We start from the raw sequence: 20,262 nt of genomic DNA, 5'->3' as shown, positions 1-20,262 counted from the left end.
GCTGTATTGGAGAGGCAGAGAGAAAAATTTGGAAGTGGAAATCTTATAAAAACAAATGTTGAAAACTATCTTCACATGTAACTGAAAAATAATAAAAATACTTTTATTATTAAAAAAGAAAAGAAAAGAAAAACAGTTGCTACAAATATTTTTGTAGCTAGGTGGTGGAGTGGATAGAGCTGGGAATCAGGGAGGCTGCTCTTGATGAGTTCTGTCGAATATTAAAATATGGCTTTTGTATCTGCCTGTCTCCTACAAACAGATCAGAGAAATCATGTTTAATCTCTACTACAAATTAATAAACAGATCAGAGAAATTATAATATTATATCTCCTACTAACTAGAAAGAAAACATGTTATAACTGCCTGTCTCCTACAATGAACCAGATCAGAAAAATAATGTTTAATTTCTCCTACAAATCAGAGACAGACAGAAAAAACATACCTGTCCTACGAAAACAGTTCAGAGACAGACAGAAAAAAAAATAATATCAATTTAATATTTTATTGTCCCAAGAAGAGAGATAACAGGACACATGATCATGTGGAGACTTCCCTCCTAAGAGAGAAGCTCAGAGGACTCCCCATTTCTGAGATATACATGGTTTTAGTGCACTGATGACAGGGCATTGTCAGTTTCAGTAGTATGATACAGAAATCAACCCAGAAGCAAAAAGGAGTTTAACAATTTCAGTTATAAAAAGCATGGAGGGAATACAGAAGCATCATGATTAGTGTGAGAAAAGGGTAGTTGTCTCCTCTCAATGTGGATATAACAGTCAGTCATACTCCCCCTGACCTGTTTGTAGGACAAAGGTCTCAGATCCCCTCCTCCCCCTCAGGTTAGCAAGGTCACATGGTTCAAGGAGCCCTGGTCTCAATAAGGTCTGCTCCAGAGTTGTGTCCATATAAGGAAGTATAAGGTCCACTCCTGAGTTATGCCCATACAAGGAAGAGGGGTGGGAATACTGCATTCTTATTAGCTAGTTTTTATGTGTAGAATGTAACCCCACCAGTGATGAAAAAGGGGAGGGTCCATTTGCGTTAGGGACTAGGGTATAAAACAGGGCCTTGGAGCCCCCTTTCTGGGCACCCACTAGCTGCACACTAGGGTGCCTCCTCCCCATGAGAAGAAAATAAAGAGCCTTTGTCACTTTGCAGCTGAGTTCCTGAGAATTATTGAGAAGATGATGGATTTTTCCCTCACAATAAGACTACAGGATTCCAAAAAAGGGTTTGGCAAGGATGAGGACACCCAGATGTTACCATAAGATAAGAATTTACTATCCTGAGGGAAAAGAAGTCACTAGGTAGGGTCTTTTATCTGCTAGCTATTGGGTTAAGTTTGGAGTTCAGTTGAAGGACATTTTGCTCCTATTAATCCTATTAAACCAGGGTTTCATAAAACTCCTTTTGGATTATAAGGTATCTCCATCAAATCCAGGTGATTGATATATTCATATTAACAGTTCAAAAGTGGCCTCAGCCACTTACTAGCTGTGTGACCCTAGGCAAGTTACTTAACCATGTTGCCCCAGTTTCTCATCTGTAAAAAGAGCTGAAGAAGGAAATGGCAAACCACTCCAGTATCTTTGTCAAGAAAACTGCAAAATGAGGTCATGAAGAGTCAAATATAACTGAGCCAGCAGCCAATAATAAATATTTTTGTGTAAGTATGTCCTTTTCCCTTTTCTTCGATCTCTTTGGGGTACAGACCCAGGAGTAGTATTGCTGTGTCAAAGGGTGATTTATTATAAACTTTATTACAAAGAAATTCTTACATAAGGAAACCAGGGAAACTGAAGGGATACTGAAGTGTAAACCTAGTGGAGGACATTGGGATGAGGACCAAGAGAGGAAGGGGTGTTGTTGTGGGAGCATACCACAGACCACTGAGACAAAAGGAGGAATTAGTTGAGGAATTCAGGAAACAGATGACCTAACTACTTAGAGAGCCCCCTATTGTAATGATGATCGACTTCAATTGTCCTTATAACTTCCTGAGCCTTCTTTCTGACTGTAGTGTAGTAGGCTGATTATTTGTATTATTATTATTTTTTAAATTTTAATTTACTTTCTCTTCTTCCCACCTCTTCCTCTCCTCACCCAAATAAACAAAAAGGAAAAAGAAAACATTCAAAGCAAATATGTAGGTAGAGTCAAGTGGAGCCAGTCCCTTTGTTGGCCATATCCTCATTCTGAATCCTGAGTCCATCCCCTCTGGGTCAGTTGGTCAGTGGCCTGCTTCATCTCCAGGCCTCTGCAATCATGGCTGGTCATTGCATTGATCAGAGTTCTAAAGTCTTTCCAAATTGTTTTTCTTTGCAATATTGTTATTATATACATTATTCTCCCTGTTTTGTTCACTCCACTCTGGACCAGCTCATAGAAAGCCTGCCCCGTTTCCTCTGAATCTGTCCATTTCATCATTTCTTATGGCTCAGTAATATTCCATTACCCTCATATACCTTAATCTGTTCAGCCATTCCCAACTAGGTAAACACTGCCTTATTTCCCCACTTTTTTTGCAACTATAAAAAGAGATACTAGAAATATTTTTACGCCTATGGGTCCCTTTCCTCTTTCTTTGATTTCTTTGGGGGCGTGTGCCTAGGAGGGGTAACAAGAAACCAACAGGCACGCACCGTTTAGTGACTTTTTTAGGACACACTTCCAAATTGCTTTCCAGAATGGCTGGAACAGTTCACAGCTCTATCGTGCATCAATAAGCATGACGGTCTTGATAAATATGGGCTTGAACCATAGACTGCAGCTGTGTGCCTGTTTCTACAGGGAGACCTCACTATTTTAAGAGGGCCATGGGCTTTGCCATGGTGTCAGAAGTGCTTTTGTTCCTCAACATGGAGTTCTCAGTGCTTTCTGAGGGTTATCAGGGTGAACCAGGTATGTTTCATAGCTCACACCTCTCACACAAGGCTTGGGGACACCTGCTCACTCAACAGGCTGGCTTGCTTACTTCACCCTGCTCTCATGGGTGATCACAGAAAGTGCCAATCAGATCTTCAGAGGGTTCTGAGCTCCCACCAAAGCATTTCTACGTATACAACCAACCACCCACAATCATGATTATCTTATATCTTAAACATAACCCTTTACTTTAAAATTAGGCAAAAGAAGTAATAATATTACAAGTATTCATTACAGCAAGTGCATAAATAATAAAATATCTACATACACACCTGAGTTATACTCTTTACTTTGGGAAAAAGTGGGCTCACGTTTATAGAAAACTTCCAAAGAGGCACATGAATGGTGCCCAGGGTAACTTGCAACTCTGGAATTGTAAACCTCAGTGTCCTCTTTCTTTTTCAGAAATTGCCCATAAAAGTTCCTTGATGAATGTCGTTTCCATGCTTAATAGATGCTTTCACTCTAAACCGGGTTGATCCATGCTATGCTTAGCTAATGCTTCACTGGTTACTGTCTCAGCTAAACTAGTTGATCTGAGTGACTTGTCTGATTTTCCCTTTTAAACCTGTTTCCTTGCTTAATTTTATTTATTTATCAATAGCAACTTTAACATCTATCAGTTTCAGTTTCAAACTTAGTAGATGCACTTTGGAATCTATTATTTCATCTCTCTTCTCTGATCTCTTTGGGTTCGGGCATATTCAGACCAATGATATCTGTCCCACAATCATACAAAAGTCCTAACATCTCCCCAGTACACATAATCATATTCAAAACCATCAACTTGTCTCAGAACTTCTAGTCTTAACTTAGCCCTCAGCAACCCTTCCTGTGTTACTCCTTTTCTTGGAATTCCGAGCAGAGACAACTCAGCAACAAACTTTAAAGATACAGTATATGGCAAGGGTGTCAAGGAAGTTTGCATGGTATAAGGCTATATAATGCAAGTATTATAAGAATTGGAAAGGTACATGTAATTCTCTATCTATAGGCTCAAACATACTCACCAAAAGACGCAGCGCACCGTGTTGGAGGCCTGCATACTGCTGAGACAGAGATGCTGCTGAGAGGAAGTTGCATGCTGCAGCTCATTACCAGACTTTTGGGCTCCTGGGTAATGTGAATTTTTCAATTAGAGCAATCCAGGAAACCTGAGAGTGTATCCCATTCTTAATCCTGGAAGACTCCCAGTCACTGCAGAGTAGCCATGTCAGCGAAGCAGGAAATGGGGGCAAAGGGCTGTTTTTGTTATAAATGATTAAAGATTGGGTTAGGAGAAAGGTGGAGAGATACCTTCAAAATTATAGGCATGTCAAAATAAAAGATATCAATAAACACTTAAAAATAAATCTCTGTAAGGCAGGTGAGTAAATCACAAATAGCGACATTAGCGAACAATCCACAGAGCTGGAAGAAATCAGGTAGGTACAGGAGGCAGAGTACTGAGAATGTATCTAGCTTTGTCTGAGATTTTTAACCTACTGCTAGCACTACTTTTCTGCTCATGCAGACCATGATTATAACCAACAAACGCCATGTGATCTGGGGCTTCAGGAAGAGAAATATAACCCCGAGCCTCGACTGCCCTGCTGCGCATCCTGGGCTCCGTCAGACCCCGTCGGAGACTTAGGTCCAGCTCTGAGGCTGCATTTGAAGGAGGAGACTGAGAAGCAATAGAACCTCCGGAGAAGAGTCCTGGACGATGAAGAAGAGATTCGCCCTCCGGCCGTAGGTGGGCAATACAGAGACTCCTTGGGAAGAGGAAGGTGGCCACCACCCTCACCCCTGCCAGCCTTCTCTTCCCCAAACCAGACACTCCCAGTACGGCCCTAGCTTGAGTAACAAGATGCTATGAGGAGTCCTAGTGCACAGAGCACCAGGCCTGGAGTCCGGAAACCCTTAGGTCAAACCCTGCCTCGGACACTTCCTGGCTGGGTGACACTGGGCAGGTCACTTAACCTTTGCCTGCCCCAGTTTCCTCATCTTTAAAATGGGGAAAACAATAGTGCTGGCCTCCCGGGGTGGTTGTGAGAATCCAGTGAGGTTTGTAAAGCACGGTAAGGTGCTATATAAATGCTGGCTATTATTATAGAAGGACTGGCACAGCCAGTGGTGGGCATCCCCAGTGGTGGGCACAGCCAGTGGTGGGCATCCCCAGTGGTGGGCATAGCCAGTAGGGGGCATCCCCAGTGGTGGGCACAGCCAGTGGGGGGCATCCCCAGGGGTTTTCTTCCTCCCCTCAGAGGAGGTAAGTAATACTGGTTCCACAGATAGTTTATGGGAGAGGCAAGATGACCCCAGGGGCTTCCTGACCCATAGGCCGACTCTTTACCATGTCCCAGGGTCTCTCATTCACGTTATTACTGCAGAATAAGGGCTGTGATCTGGGAGAGGCTACAGGATGTAGTAGACAGAGAGTTCCGGCTTTGGAGTCAGAAAGACCTGGATTTAGCCCCTGCCCCCACACAGCCTGGGTGTGTGACTGTGGGGGAGTCTCAGTGTCCGGGGACAATTCTCAAAGGTTTCCAGTTACACACGAATAGCTATTGTGCATCAGGGGAGGGAGTTTCCATGCAGAACGTTCTATATGCTTGATGAAATCACCTGTCTTGAGCAAAAACACGGTGGAAAAGTACCTGGAAGTCCTACCAGGTGACAGGTACTGAGAAGCACACCTGGCCAGCCATGCACAGCATCCAGATTTGGTCAAGATGGAGAGGACCCAAAATATTGAAAAGAGTTTAGAATGATTCGCGATTGCAGCGAAAAAATCTGGAGCTTTGGGATGGATGGAGTTTCAGCATTAATGGTGATAAACCAGGGGTCTGTGGGACACAACTTGCCCTGGGATCTGATCAGATCTGCCCATTAGGACACTGGTCAGTGACAGGTTTCTGCGATGCAGAGACCCCGGCAAAGGTCACATTTGGCAGATTCTAGCTGGACTAGATTTCTCACATCCATCCTCTTCCAGCTGCCCTCGAAGCCACCGGCCTGCTCCAGACCCTCATCACCTCCCACCTGGATTATTTCAACCATGTTTCCCCAAATGGGCTCCCAGCTCTCACTCTCTGACTTTCAGTCCTTCCTCCATACAACTACCAAAATGATCTTCCTAAAATTCCTGCCTATGTCACTCCATTGCTCAAACATCCAATGGCTCCCTACGACCTACAGAATCAAACATATGCTGCCCAGCTGGACATTTCGTTTGTTTTTTGTTTTTTGGTGAGGCAATCGGGGTTAAGTGACTTGCCCAGGGTCACACAGCTAGTAAGTGTTAAGGGTCTGAGGCTGGATTTGAACTCAGGTCCTCCTGACTCCAGGAGTGGTGCTCTATCCACTGCACCACCTAGCTGCCCCCGCAGCTAGTCATTTCAACCTCTCTCTGGCTCCTGTCCCCTTTCCTGACCTCTAGCTATTGCTCACATGGGACCCTCCCTCTCCATGCAGGTACACCAGGCATCCCCCACGCCCAGGCTGCCCTCTCCCCCTCTTTCTATCTCTCATAACCCTTATCTTCCTCCAAGACTCCACTCAGGTGTGGCCTTCATTGTGGAACCATCCTCAATCTAGCCGGTTTTGGGAGCGCTGCCCCTCCCAATGACCTTGCACAGTCATTCATTCCTTAGTCAGTCACCGTATTGCATCCCCCAGCAGGGTGTAAGCACTGTGAGAGCAGTGGCTCTTCTCATCATGGGGCCTCAGGCTGAGGAGGCAGCACTGGCCCCTCCCCATCATAGCTGGTACCAAGTTCAGGCCCAACTTCTCTTAGCCAATCAGGGATCATGTCTCCCTCCTCATAGAACTGCCTGATGCTTATAGGTGTAAGATGGGCCCAGGGAGTAAGAGGCACTGAGATCATGGCATAGTGGATAGAGACAGTTGTTGGGGTTGGAGTCAATCAACATTTATTAAGCACCTACTATGTGCCAGGAATTGTTATAATGACTATCCTTTGGTCCTCACAATAACCCCCATTTTACAGTTGGGGAAACTGAGGCAGACAAAAGTTAAGTGACTTCCTCGGGCTCATACAGTTAGTAAGTCCCTGAGCTGGATTTGAACTCAGGTCTTCCTGACTCCAGACCCAGTGCTCTGTCCTTAAAACCACGGGATCCCACAAGTGTTCATGTATGTGGAGTATTCACTTATGCAAAGTACCCTGCAAGGAAAGGAAAATCAGTCACAGATTCGAGTCTGAAGGGAGCTTAGGGATGGAGAGACAGAGGCTGGGGAGGGGAGGCTTCCGGTCTGGGGGACTCCAACATTGTCGGGCCAGGGAGACTTGGGGAGCGACAGATTCCATCAGAATCAGAATCCGTGCCTCAGTGGGCGGCTAGGGGGTGCAGTGGATTCAGGAGGCCCCGAGATCAAATCTGACCTCCTATGCTTGACACTCACTAGCTGTGTGACCCTGGGCAAGTCACTTAACCCTCATTGCCCCACAAAACCAAAACCAAAAACAAACAACAAAAAGAGTCCATGCCTCTTGGTCTGGGAGGGTGCAGGCTTCCTTCTCAGAACTTATAGCATCCTAGGATTTAAATGCCCTCTTTCCCTTGTGAATTATCCCAGGGGAACACACTTGTGTGGTCTTTGCATCTACAGCTGGGGAGAGAAGGGAGAAGGGGAGTGGCAGCAGAGGAGGGTGCGGTGTTGGGGTTCAGGGCTAAGGCAGCCTGGAGCCATCGGGGGCCAGAATGGGGCCTTTGCTCCGGGTGAAAACCTCAGGGTTCAAGGTAAGATGGCCTGGGTCAGCCTGCAGGTGAGACCCAGGGTCAGCGTTAGCTGTGTCTTCTCGACCTCTTCTCTGGATCTTCTGTGGTCTAGACCCGTGATTTCATCCACATAGAAAACTCCCAGCTACCAAGAAGTTTCTTCCACTGACCCCCAGTCCCACCTCGGAGGAAGCTTGTCAAGTGGTAGCCAGAATGTGTCAGAGAAAGGACTCGAACCCAGGGTCACCTAGCCCTGAGGCTGGCTCTTTGTGCCATCTACCCCAGCCCTCCTTTTACAGAGGAGGAAACTGAAGTTCAGGGCAATAGTGACTTGCCCAAGGTCACTGAGAGTAAGCAGGAGAAGCAGGATTTGAACCCAGGTCCTTTCAGCAAGTTCTTTCCACCCAGTTCTGCCTTAGAGCCTGAAATTCAGCTAAAAAGGACTTGTTCCTTGGCTTTACTGGGGTTGGTAAAGAAGCCTACTTAACTTTGTGTCAATCATGCTTTGCTTTGCTTGAGGATTTCTGAATGTCAGAATTAGATTCTGAAAAGCCAAATGGTCAGAAAGGAAGGACAGATGATTCATCTGGAGGGAGGGAGTTAGGATTGGGGGACTCGGATGCAAGTACTCCCAGGAGCCTGTGGCAGTCTTCTGGCCACACTTTCAAGTTCCCAGGTGCCTAACCTTTAGTCAGGAGCAGGTTGACAGGCACCCACCCCTGGTAAGCAGGTCATCGGTCACCCTTCGTATGCAATGATGGGTGGCGATTGTTTTTTCTAGGTCCCACCGCCTATAATCACTCAATTCCCATAATCTCCTAAATTCATATTCATATATGATGTTCATATGGATGGATGGAAGAAAACACATTTATTAAGCACTTACAGTATGCACAGCCCTGTGCTAGGTGCTAGAGATACAGATAGAGAAACAAATCAGTTCCTGCTCCCAAAGAGTATGGAACATGGGTGAGGTGGGCTTCCTGCCACGCCAGCTGGCCCCGCCCAGATTACCTGCCACTCCTAGAGTCTCAATCCTGTGACTGGCGCCAGGCCTTCTCTCCAGCTTTGCAAGATCCAGCTAAACTTCCTAGAGTCTAGGACTTGCCTTCCCTCGACATGACCTCGCTCCAGCCTGGCTCGCCCTCCCCTTCTAGTCCCCCACTGAATTTGCCCGGGGCCCCATCAATCTTCCTGGTCTGGCCGCTGCTAAAAAAGGACCGAGCGCTGCGGAAGACGCGTCTCGTCTGAGACCGATGCTAGTGTCCACAGCTCTTACGGAGGGTTCCCAGAGAGCTTTCTTTGCTCCCTGGACGGAAAACACGGAGTTAGACTCCGCTGCCTCACTTAGTGCTTCCCCTTTCCACCAACTTCTGGCTCGGAAGGTGTTTGGGTGGAGGGGGAAGGAGACACCATGTGGGTGAGGACTGTGGTTTGGCGACGGTGGGGGAGGACAAGAGGAAAGACCCTGAGCGCCGGCCGACAGGGCAACCTGTCACGCCTCCGTCTGCCAGTGCGGGCTTGGCTTGGACTTCTCCCACACTGAGATGGGGGATGGGGTGAATCCACCACGTTCCCTGGAGGTTCAGTAGGACAAGTCGTGTATCCCAGTTTTTAGGCAGGAAAATCGAGGCTACAATGACAAGAGCGAGGATGTTGCCTCCATTCTTGGATCGCAGGGCACAGTCCAGAACATTTCTAACCTGAGTGGTTTGGGTTTGCCCACAGATGCTTTGGTGCCGGGGGAGGGGACCTGCATCCCACCTCCCAGCTGGATCAGCGGCCACAGACCCTCCCAAGATGATGAATCTGGGGGCATTCGGAGCCAGCAGCAGAGGCATCCCTCCCTTTCCTAGATGCCAGAAGCAGCCATTGTGTATCTGAGAGCTGGAAGCACCTCTGGGGTCATCTGGTTCTACCCCTTCACTTTGCAGTTGAGCAAACAGAGAGAAGTAACCTATGTGTGGTCCTAGAGCTAGGGAGCAGCCAGGGTTAGAGACTCCAGAGGAAGGAGGGACCCGCGAGCCGCTGGGCCCAGTCCCTCATTTTATAGGCATAAGGAGGTGAAGTGGTTTGTCCCAGTGTGGGGCAGTGGAGATGGGGGACAGCATTCCACAGCTAGGGGGTCTGCTGTGCAGGGACTTGGGATCATAGACTCAGGGGCAGAAAGGGCTTCAAAGGTTGACTGATCCAACCCCTGAGAGGTTAAATGACTTGTGCACAGTCACACTGGGCATACCTGTCAGAGGCAGGATTTGAACCCAGCTCCTCTCGCTCCAGAGCCAGTCTACTTTCCTCTTCTCCAAATGGTTATCAATGCATGAGAAGCCACTTTTGGCTGCAGGATGGAGTACAAGACCTGGTGTGAAATGAGGCTATTGAGGTCAGTTGGCACCAGAGGGAAAAGAAAATGACTGACAGAAAGTCAATTCAACAAATAGTTGTTGAATATTTAATGTGTGCAAGGCTTTGTGGGAAGAACTGAGAAATATAACAGAACAAATAGCTGAGCACCTACTGTGCAAGACTTTGTGATGTGACTTGACATTTATTACTATTAAATTTAATCGTATTTAACGGGAAATAATAAATAAATAAAATACTCTATTAAAAAATTTAATCGTATTTAGTCCATCATTACAACATGTTATAGGACCTTTTTGAATCCAGACTCCATCGTCACATGAGAGTCATTCCTTCTAGTGCTGTCTTGAAAATTTAGCAAGCATGCTATGTTGTTTTTGTTCAGTCATGTCCAGCTCTTTGTGACCCCATCTGGAGCTTTCTTGGCAAAGATACTGGAGTGGTTTGTCATTTCCTTCTCCAGCACATTTTTCAGATGAGGAAACTCAGGCAAACAGGGTTAAAAGACTTCCCCTGGGACACACAACCACTAAGGGTCTGAGGCAGGATCTAAACTCATATCTTCCTGATGCCAGGTCCAGCACCCTATCCACTATACTCCACCTAGCTGCCCATCTATGCCTTTATCCAATTTCTTGATGAAGATGTTGAGCAGAATGAAGTCAAGGACAGACCTCTGAAATGTTCTAATAAAGATGTCTCTTAGTTTTTACATCAACTCCATCAGAATGACTCTCTTCGTCCACCAGACAAACCAACTAACAGTACTATTTTCTAAGAAAGATTACTTGTGGTTATGGGAAACAAGAAATGGCATTTTACCTAACAAATGTTACCTCAGTCCTCAGCAACGGGGAGGAGACAGTCGTCAAGCACCAGGCCAGGGCTCGGCTTGATTCTGGGAGGGAATGGTTTGTAGGCATTTATAAAGGGAATCACCATGAGTCAGCTTGGGTTCATCAATAAGACATCACAGCAGACCATTTGACAAGGCTACTCAGCAGTAGATGGGGGAAAAGCCGTAAAAATAACATGTCCTGGATTTTGGTCAAGCATCTGGAGGAATTTCTTTTTTCTTTTTCCTCTTTTTTTTTTTGTGGGGCATCGAGGGTTAAGTGACTTGCCCAGGGTCACACAGCTAGTTAAGTGTCAAGTGTCTGAGGCCAGATTTGAACTTGGGTCCTCCTGAATCCAGGGCCAGAGCTTAATCCACTATGCTACCTAGCTGCCCTCTTGGAGGAATCTCTTACTTCATCCTCATGGACAAGATGGAGGGATATGCCTTGGATTTGATTCCATTTGATTCCACGGGCATCTATGTGCCAGGCGCTGGGTCGGGCACTGTGGACATAAAGACTGAAAAAACCCACATCCCTTTCTTGAAGACACTGCCGCTCCACTGGCGGGAGACAGAGCGGGATAAAGGAGCATGTATTAGAGCTGAGACAGACTTAGAAAAGTCAACTTAAGAAATCTCCAAAGCAAATACAGATGAATTGGGGCAGGGGGAGGACACTGACAATTGAGTGGGTAGAAAGGGGCTCAGGGGGATGGACTTAGGACTATTCAAATTAGCCCGCCCAAGGAAAAGACCAAAGGTAGGACAGAGTGACTTGTACAATGATCTATCTGTTACATCCAACTTTAAAAAAAATCTAAAAATCCACTTTACTGAAAACAATTCAATGACAAAAAAAGAATAGAGTTTGGCAAAATAGATATCCATTAAGAGAGTCTTGTCACCTGCATTACTTATTTCCCAGAATGTCCTACTGCTCAAACCATAGTTATCTAAAAACTCAGCTCGTCTAATAATTAGGCATTAAGACCTTGAATAATTAGTTTGGATTAGCAAGAACCATTACATGGGATTTTTTTCTTCTAAATTTAGTATCCATCAAGAAAAACAAATTTCCAAATGAAAATAAAAATGATAATACTGCCAACTGCAAATTAAAAACAATTTGTTCTTAAACATCTGCATATTGTATTTTAAAATATAATGACAAAAATGCCTTGTTTGTTTCTGAATCCTCTTCTAATCTATTTGGGGGGGAGGGGGGAGATTCTATTGCTAGTATGGGTAACTGAGTTTGGTAGTGAAAGAGTGAAGATATATATATATATATATAGGCAGATGGCTGGAAATAATTTTTAGGGATGTGAAAATATGGATATGTTTATAGGATGCGAGAAAGGAAAAAACAGGAAGAGATTAAAGATTCAAGATAGAGTAGATGACTGATGGGACAAGCTTCAGAAGGAGCTCATGAGGATAGGAAAAAGGCGACAAGTACTTGGGTCTTGAACCTCATCTCACCCACTGAGTCAGGAGACAAAGTGACAGGATCAGGGGGAGATACTAAGAGGTTGCCACGTGTGGAGGGGGAGATCTGGAATCATCTCAATCCTCTCTGCAAAGCAAGAGGTGAGTTCATCTGGTAGAGAAAGAGGGCAATGGGTGCTTAAAAGAAAGGAGCCAGCCTCCTGTGGCCGAGAGTGTCCCCCTCTCTCAAGCTATGAGGCAGCAAATTCTCTCCCCAGTAAGCCCCTCAAACTGAAAACAGCTGTGTCTTCCAATCAGCTCCAATCAGAGCTTTCTTCCCATTGGATCAGCTCCTCAAATCAACTGTAGAACCTGTCTGGTCTCACAGTAAAGTGGATGGAATACTAGGCCTGGAGACAGGAACATCTAAATTCAAATCCAGCTTCAACACACTAGTTGTGTGACCCTGGGCAAGTCACTTAACCTCCGTTTGCCCCAGTTTCCTCAATTGTAAAATTGGGTTAGTACTTGCCTTACCACAGTGCCTGGCACATAGTAGGCACCATATAAATGCATATTCTGTTCTCCCTCTCTTTCCCTCACCTCAAAGCAGCTGTGGTTCTCTTCCCACAGATTCTTCACTCTGTCTGTGGATCTCATCCATGTGCTTCTGGCCTCTACATGCAGCTCAGAGGGTCAGGTCAGGAGTCACGCTATCTTGCACAATCCCCTCCTGCCCCCATCCAAGCTGGTGCCAAGGCCTGCATGAGGGGCATGTGGAAGGACAGCAGTTCATGGGCATATGAGCGCTGGGGAGTCATCAGTGTGGTGTGTAAGGCCCAAAGCAAATGGATCGAAGGCTGCATTACTGGAGCCATCTCAGCACATGACCAGGGAGGTGAGTCTACCTTCTGCCCCGCTGTGGTCAGGCCACAGCCAAAGCACCAGGTTCAGGAAGGAAATGAGCAAGCATGTGCTGTGAAAGACTTCCAGGAAAATAATGATTGTGACAACCACCCAAGATTTCTCAGACCTTGTCTCATCTCCTCCGTGTGGGGAGAACAACTCCTGCTCGCTCCTGCTCGCTCCTGCTCTGAAACTCAGCGGCCGTGATGGGCCAAAGGCTCATTGATCATCATTCTCTCAAGAATGGGCAACCCAGTGTGTGGCTGGTGAGTGCAAAGAATGGGGGCTCGAAGGCCCCGTTTTAACCCTAGTCCCTAACGGGAATGGACCCTCCCCTTTTTCATCACTGGTCCAATTACTCCAGGGTTACAACCTATGCAAAACAAGTAGCTAACCAGACCGCAGTATTCCTGACCCTAACTTCCATAATTATTCTTTGAATGGTGATTGTTGTATCCTTGTTGAGAGGAGACCATTACCTGTGTCCTCACAGTCCTCATTCAGCCCTGCAGTGGGTATGAGCTCCAACTTTACAAGGTGAATAGGTGATATGGTGGATAGAGCTCTGGGCCTAGGGGCAGGAAGACCTGAATTCAAAATCAGCCTAGGCTCTTACTAGCTGTGTGACGACGACACTGGGCAAGTCATGTTACCCTGTTTGCCTCAGTTTCCCCATCTATACAATGGAAATAATAATAGCATTTACTTCCTGCTCAATGAAGCAGTTTGCAGGTCTTAATGTGCTCTATGAAGGATGAGAGAACTGAGGCTCAGAGGGGTTAAAATGTTTTGCCTAAGATCACACAGCTACTAAGGTTGGGGATCAGGATCTGAACCCAGGACATCCTTTTTTTTTTTTTAGGGCAATGAGGGTTAAGTGACTTGCCCAAGGTCACACAGCTAGTAAGTGTCAAGTGTCTGAGGCCGGATTTGAACTCAGGTGGTCCTGACTCCAGGGCCGGTGCTCTATTCACTGTGCCACCTAGCTGCCCCAGGTCATCCATTTTTTCACTTTGGGATCTACTCATTCAAAGTGAGAGTGGGGACCCAAGACCGTGCCACGAGAGGGACAACTGAAGGAAGTAGGGATACTCAGCCTGGAGAAGAGAAAATCTGAGGGGGGGTGGGTGGGGAGGAGTGGGGAAAACGTGAAGACCTTCTCTGTCACTTGAGAGAGGAGACAGCTTTTTCTGCTTGGCCACAGACAGCTAAACAAGACAGAAGAGGTGAGAGCCACAGAGAAGAAAAGCTCAGTTTGATCGAAGGAAAGACTTCCCAGCATTTCCAGCTGTCCCCAAGTGGGAAGGGGAAAACCCCCTCTGCAGAGAGAGGATCAGGTGACCTCTGGTGGGGGGGTCATAAAGGGAATTCTGTTCTGGAATTTGTTGAACTTCAACTCCCTTTCCTGCTCTGGGATTGTGATATTGGCCATATGAGTGTAAGCCCAATTAATGCAATCACTGAAGGCCCAGGCAGCTGGATCGACTCAACCAATCAAAAGTCCGCTAGGTCTGAATAACTCTATTCACTTTAAAAGGATTAGAGGAGTTTTGGATCATCAGAGTAAAGCAGACAACACCGCACCTGAAACATGTGACTGGTCAAAGAAAATCAGTCATACCTGTTAGGCAAGCCAGGTCCATATCAGTCAGGTGAGTGGGGGTCACAGGGAGCCATGAAAGGTCCTAAAAGGAAATCTCTCTTGGGCTGGAGGAGGACTATGAGTCTCTTCTCCCTCGTCATTGGCCCAATATTGAATGGCCTTGGAAAGCTCCCCTTTGTCCAGCAGCATATCCCTAGAGCAGCAACCTGGGGCTGGGCGAACATGCAGGACAAACGAGATGTACCAAGGAAAAGCAGCTTCAGGATCCTACAAAGGGTCCAGCCCTCAGGGACCAGCAGAGTTACACTAAGGAGAACGTCATGAGGACTTCCAGGAACCCCGAGCTGCAAGCTTACCCTTTTAACAGTTGAGTTCTCTGAGTCTAAACCCACTTCCCCCCAAGGACCTTATGTGAGCAAGGGGAGAATGCTCTCTTCATCTGAGGGCACATTTCTGTAACAACAATCTTTGACCTACTTGCTTAGTAAATGCCCTTTCTAAAAGCTAATCAGCTCTGACTAATAATCACTAAGGCTCATGCCCAGCAGTCCTGAAAGGCCAGCAACCCTAGGGGTTATACCTAGAACCCTGAGGGCATTTGTAGTCACTTGTCCTCTGAGGATCCTATCTACCAAGGTTGGGGGAGTGAACACAGGAGGGGCGCTACATGCATTTAAAGATTTAGGAATCTCCTGTGTTTTCAGGGAAGGTTTCAAGGCAATCTACCTCTGGTTGAAAACTGCTACAGTGTGGTTAATGAGATGAGAGTATGAATGGACCAAGAAAAAGACCCAGTTGACAATGTGCGTCATTCAAGGGCGCTGATCAGTGTTGAAGGTAGAGCCAAAGTCCTGAAGCCCTGAGGTGAGCTGGCCTTGCACACCATGGGGCTGGACCCCTCGCCGCCCTAACTCTTCAGTAGTACTCCCTCACAGGTTACCTTCAAACCAAGTCCATCGGTCAGAGGTGGCTGAATCAGTGCCCCGTCTGATACTGGCCATCTGGCTTACAGCCAGCAAACTCCAGAGCCTTGGGCTTCCTGGGTATGTGGTTATGGCCTCCTGGCCCGTGCATCCTGGAGACGAATAGGATCATTGCTCCAGTGGGGGACGGACCTCAGAAGCTGTCTAGTCCAACCCCCTCCCCCTTTTACAGATGAGAAAGCCAAGGTCCAAAGATGGGAAGGAACCTACCCCAGGCCACACAGGTGGGAAGTGTTGGGAAACCCTGTTTCTCTTCCAGCTCCTTGGAAGACAAGTTGGTGCCAGTGTCCTGTCCTGATTGACCCCAGGGAGTCTGGCCTGAGTGTCACCTCTGGGTCCCTAATAGGATGGGCACGCTTGGGTCTCACTTTGAAGGCAGCTGAACTTCGACAGCGGGGTATGTATAATGCTGGCCATTGGCTTAAACCAGGGGTCAGTAGACTGTGGCCAACGGGAGGGCCGAATCCAGCCGCACCCTCCTGGCTTTCTATGGTCCCAAGGTTAAAAATGCTTTTTACATTTTAAAATACAACAAAACTATATTTTAACAATGTAAAAGGCCACAATAAAGCCGTGCATTCTATCAGTGAGCTGTCTGGAGTTCTGGTGACTGACATGGGGTGGGCTGCTCCCAAGGGAGAGGACCCAGAGGTGGGGGTTGAAAGGTTCCTTTTCTTTTTCCATGAGAATGAAGCGAAAAGCCCCTGGAAGCCACCTGGATTCCTTTCTGGACAAAGGATCCGGAGGGGAAATGCATTCTCCACGCAGATGAATAAACCCTTCTCTGTTTTACTTATGAATATTCATACCTTGTTTCTTTTTTTTTTCCTACACATAACTGCTTTAGCCAGTTTTGCTTACATAATTCAGCTTTTGTTCCCCAGGAAAAACTTGCATCCCTGCAGAATTTCTCATATGCAAGCAGGCTGGCAACAAGCCTTCTGTAACCTTTCTCTGAGTGTTGAGACCTTCCAAGCCAGAACTGCCCATACCTTGGGAAGGCCTCAGTCACCTCCCCCCCAACAGGTGGCCCTGGGCCCTCCCGACTCAATGGGCCCAGGGGCCAGGACATTTAGCCCAGATGAAGGGTGAAGAATCAGAAGGATCACAATGCTTCCTTCCCTGGCTCCCCAAACTGGAGTCACACTGACTGACTGACTGCAGAGCTGCTCTATGGAAAAATACAGGCTTCTCCTTTCCCTCGGAGAGCCAAAGGTGGGGGCACACTGGCACAGGGATCCAGGCCTTTGGAGCAGGACAGGGGAATCCCGATGCTTACCTGAGCTCACTTGCAGCAAAGCCGGCAGTGGCTGCGGGCAGGAGAGCTGGGGTGCCTTACCCATCCCCACATCTCTCAGCATGCTTTTATTTCTGACTCAGGGGTCAGCATTACGCTGGGTATGGTGGAGAAGAACAAGAAGCTATGGGAAGCCCAGCTCCAAGCACGGTGCTGGGTACCCGGCCTGGCCTGCTGGGGCCTATGGCACGATGCTAGGCACCAGAGACACAAAGGCCAAAACAAGAGGTCCCCTGCCCACAAGGGCCTCACATGCTACTGTTTGTTGAATGGATTTGAATTTCTGCTTCTCCCATTGCTCGGTGACAGCAGAGAAGAACCAAAGAAATTCTAACTGAGGATCAAAGGATCATGGATAGACTATAAGTCTCCTGAGGGCAAGGGCTCTGAATTTCATCTTTGTGTTCTCAGAAGAGGGTCTGGCACATAGTAGGTGCCAATAAGGGGCTTGACTAATGTTGGGAAAGGCAGAGGTAGAAGGGACCTTACTCCTCCCAGGAGCCTCCTGGGTGTCCCATGAACAAGACCCTCCGGCTGTCCCCCCAGGTCCCCTCTGCTTCCTGCACTCTGCCTGGTGTCCTCTCTGGCTTCCTTCAAGTCCCAGCTAAAATCCCACCTTCCTTCTACAGGAAGCCTTCCCCAATTCTTAATTCCAGAATCTTCCCCATTTGATTGTAAGCTCCTTGAAGGCAGGGGTTGTCTCTTTTTCTCTTTATATCCTCAGAGTGTGGCACATGGTAGATCTGTAAAAAATAGTTATTGATTAGTCGATTGACTTTAGGGTCATCTAAGTCAATCCTCCCATTTTACAGAGAAGGAAACTGAGAAATGGAATTGCCCATGAAACAATTCCAGAAAACACACTGCTGAACTCTACAGTCCTGTTTGCAAGTGGAATCAGAGCCTCAAACTGGGGATCCCAAAGTGGGGACTCCAGAGATATGTGATCCATTAGTCAGAGGGGTGGGAAGACAGGGCCCCCCAGGCCTCTAGTTGAGGTGGGAGAATGTTTCAGGCACAGGAGGCAACTGGGGACAATGCCCCAAGGCAGGGGTTGGAGCACCTCGAAGGAACAGCAGAGGCCACTGTCACTGGACTGAAATAGAAAGAAAGTGGCCATATGGAAGAAGGCTGGGAAGGGAGAAGGGCTTTCAGAGCCAAAGGAAGGATTTTCTATTGAGCCTGGAGGTGATAGGGAGCCAGTGAAGGTTATTGATAGGGGGATGAGGAGGTCACTTTGGGAAGATCCCCTGGGCACTGGTTCGGAGGATGGGCTGGAGAAGAGAGAGACGTGAGCCAGGGAGACCAACCAGAAGGTTTCTGCAGTCATCCACGTGTGAGGTGGTGAGTGTTGGACAAGGGTGACAGAAGTGTCAGAGAAGAGAAGGGGGCATAGTTATGATGGGATAGTTTGAAGATAGAGTCTGATGGCACTTGGCGATTAACTGAATACGTGGGAATGAGAATGAGGAATTTAGGATGACACTCACAATGGCCAATCACAGAGTCTGTCTATGTACCCACAGCACCCCCCCCCCTTTACTCATTATGGCCAAACATTCCCTGACTCTGTCCCTTCCCATCTTCCTGATTCTGTCCTTGGGGTCAATACATCAGGGTATTTATGACCCAACCACAAAGAGGCATCCACAGTAGTACCTGTTCGGGTGTCATTGGGAAATTTATTGCTATGCTTTGTTATTTGATCATTATCCTGTGTATCCTTCAATAAAAAAAGATCTTAAGAAAAAAAATTACCAGGTTGACCAGCTCCATTGATGAATAATTAATAACTAAAATATTTGTTATTTATGTTTGCTATCCACCTGGACACACACAGGACATTTTATTTATTTATTTATTTGTTTGTTTGTTTGTTTATTTATTTATTTATTTATTTGTTTGTTTGTTTGTTTGTTTGTTTATCTGTTTATCTGTTTATTTATTTATTTGTTCGTTCATTTATTTATTTATTTATTTATGTGGGGCGATGAGAGTTAAGTGACTTGCCCAGGGTCACACAGCTAGAGTCAAGTGTCTAAGGCTGGATTTGAACTCAGTTCCTCCTGAGTCCAGGGTCAGTGCTTTATCCACTGAGCCATCTAGCTGCCCCATGCATAGGAATTTAAAAAAAAATAATGAAGCATATTCAATTTACTCCATTCTTAAGAGCAAAAAGGATTTTTCTCTTAATACATTTTAAAATTCAAAATATTTTTATTCTTTATTACATCTTTTTTGATGTCTATTTTTGTGTTTATTTTATAACCAGCACTACAATAGCATATATGTGTGTGTGTGTGTGTGTGTGTGTGTGTGTGTGTAAATAAGTATTGGGGGGAGGGTTCAAAAAGATTCTGCTGATGGGGAATAAAACCCCAAAGTTTTGGAGATCATACGTCTAGACCAAAGAGAGAAAAGGGCTCAGTAAGCACTGGAGTAATCACAGGAGACTTAAAGGAAGAAAGGGCCCTGAGCTCAGGTTTGAAGAACCAGTAGAATTTAAATAGGCAAAAGGGAGAGGGAAGGTCATGGTGATGCTTGAAAGGAAAAGCATAGGACTCTCCATTACTCATATTTTCACCCTCCTTCTTTCACTTCTTTAATGTCTTTATATTAATGCCTTCATTCAGTCAATGTATAGCACAGTGATGTTCACATAGGGAGTGTCCAATTAACATTTCTTGAATGAATAAATGATTTCACATTTAAGATTTGGCCTTCCTGGATTTGAACTCTTTAATGCCCAGCATGGTATCTGACATGAAGGCAATTAACAAATAGTTTGTTTAACTGAAATGAATGCCAATTATGTTGCTCAATGGTCATCCTTACTTTTCAACTACAATGGATGAACAAGAGATAAAGTATTTTCTGAGGCTAGGAAACAGGTGTGTGGCAACATAGCAGGAAGATAAAGCCCACATAGAACTCTATAAGGATGGACTCTTTCTCTCCTCTGCCCAACTATAGTACTCCTCATTCACCCCCTCCCTCCTCATGACTGGAGACCAACTTTGGCCACAGCTCTTCCATCACTGAGGAGTGTCAAAACCCTTTAGCTTCACTCTAGTTGTTTGTTGACTAACAGGGTAATGGATAGACCCATTCTTGCTGACTTCCCCTTACTCATTTAAAATGGCAGTTTGAAGGAAGACACAAGAAGGTACTTGTGGGATCATTATGAAGTC

The sequence above is a fragment of the Dromiciops gliroides genome, chromosome 1 (assembly GCF_019393635.1).
Source record: "Dromiciops gliroides isolate mDroGli1 chromosome 1, mDroGli1.pri, whole genome shotgun sequence".
NCBI lineage: Eukaryota > Metazoa > Chordata > Mammalia > Microbiotheria > Microbiotheriidae > Dromiciops > Dromiciops gliroides.
This window is presented reverse-complemented; position numbering follows the sequence as displayed.